The sequence below is a fragment of the Taudactylus pleione genome, unplaced genomic scaffold (assembly GCF_031769625.1).
Source record: "Taudactylus pleione unplaced genomic scaffold, aTauple2 ptg000003l, whole genome shotgun sequence".
NCBI lineage: Eukaryota > Metazoa > Chordata > Amphibia > Anura > Myobatrachidae > Taudactylus > Taudactylus pleione.
Window position 1 is genome coordinate 1,195,001 of NW_028284406.1, and position 1,977 is coordinate 1,196,977.

General features: G+C 42.8%; 1 pseudogene; it reads left to right on the top strand.

Moving 5' to 3' along the window:
* Nucleotides 1-1,400, top strand: part of LOC148543419 (ryncolin-1 pseudogene) — a 3,184-nt pseudogene extending 1,784 nt beyond the window's left edge.
* The last annotated feature ends 577 nt before the right edge of the window (nt 1,401-1,977 follow it).

Consider the following 1,977-nt stretch of genomic DNA (forward strand, 5'->3'; position numbering starts at 1 on the left):
ACTGTACCCAGTGCTGAATAGTACAAGCCTATTTGAGAATGGGTGGGGGGTTGAAGGGTGGAAGATACACGATTGAGTTGTTTTTTTTTTCAACCCGAAGCAATTCCTAATATACCTACAATTATTGGGGTTTATAACCGCTGCACATTGCTGGCAGTTTAGTTTCTCGCCCTCCAAATTGCTGGATATCCAGCGATTTTGAGGTCAAGCTCGCCAGTAGGGGATGCGATTTGCGATGACTAAGGAGCTGCCGCTAATTTGCACTGTAGTACATCCCGCCCCGAGGGCCTGATTCAGAGCCGCTCGTAAGCGGCCGCTCTTTCACTCCGAGCGATGTTCGCACATCTGCGCATGCGTATGGGTCGTAATGCACATGCGCCAACCAGTCAGTGCGGTCGGAAATCGTGTGCTTGCAAAATAGCAAATGCCTGCTAATTTGAGTGACAGGATGAGGCGTTTGTGGGTGGTAACAGGGGAAGGTGCTTGAAAACGGGGAGTGGAGATCCGAACGCAGGCGTGCCAAACGGTCAAAACGGTCGTTTTAAGGGTGTGCATAATTAACAAAGCAGCGTCATCGTCCACGTCACTTGGTTGTCTTTTAGCCTGAACTGCTCGCATGATTGCGGTAGGAAAATGCTACCACAAGCACTGCGAGCAGTTCAGACGCCTTTCAATGTACTCAATTAATCTAATAAATAGCGGAGATGACGTATGATGCGAGCGGCAAGGGGGCGTCTTTACAAAATAGCGAGCGCATGTTTCATTCGCTCGCTCAGACATAGAGGCGTCAACAGACCGCAAAGAGCGAGTGCTCAATTTAAATAGCTGGCCCCTTTTTCTGAACGAGCGTCCGCAAATAGCGTCCGGCTCTGAATCAGGCCCTGAGTCACTTCCCCTAATATGTGCATTTCTGTGACTGACCACAAGACCCTAAAATGAGGACATACTGTACAGAGCTGTATTCGGCAATTTCAAAAATAAGTGACACGGTAAATAAACAAGTAGGAAAACCAAAACAAAAAATTGCCCTACTTAGTTAATGTCATAAGACAAAGCAATAGAACAAATACAGTTATCTGAGGGCGGTGTCCCCTTTAAACCTTTGCTGGAGTTTTAAGAAAATATTTAAACATATATTGTGTTATTTCTTAGGTGATTCCATGTCGGGATTGAACAATATGAAATTCTCTACAAAGGACCAAGACAATGACACCTATGAAAACAGCTGCTCGTTACTTTACAAGGGCGGCTGGTGGTATAGCAGCTGCCACGGCGCCAACCTGAATGGACTCTACCACTTGGGGGAGCACACCACCTACGCTGATGGCATCAACTGGCACACTGGAAAGGGGCTTCACTACTCCTTCAAGCATGTAGAGATGAAGATTATGGCTGTCTAAAGAAGTAACTACTGTATAAAGAGTGTCGATACATTGTAGCAGAGAGAGGACTGTATTATGTATTCTAAGCTGTTCATTACAGAGAATCTTACTCAGGAAAGAATTGGCAAGTTATTTGCTGGATGCTGCCATAAATAAATGTATTGTTTGTACACATTATGCTACAGCCTCTCCTGCTGTGTATATGTATAGGAATATGTCAATTGCATAGATGACTCTTGCATATTTTTTTTATTAAAAGTAACTGTTTTCATAATTGTGCTCATAAAATCACTTGTTCGTTTAAATAACCTCTTGTAACAGTTGCCATATTCGAGACTCGGAAACCATTCACCTCATAATAATAGTCAAATAAATATTAATACTTGCAACCGAGGCGGATAATGCTCATAAGTGAATCATAAAATATGTCAGAACAATATAATGGGGGAAATTAGTAATTCCATGTATATAATGTACATAGGGTTGAAATTGAGCGACAAAAGTGCTTATACACAATTTAAACAGAAATAAATAACTACTGGTCAAATCATACGTGACAGAATATAGGAGTGTACACACTAGACGATATGCTCCC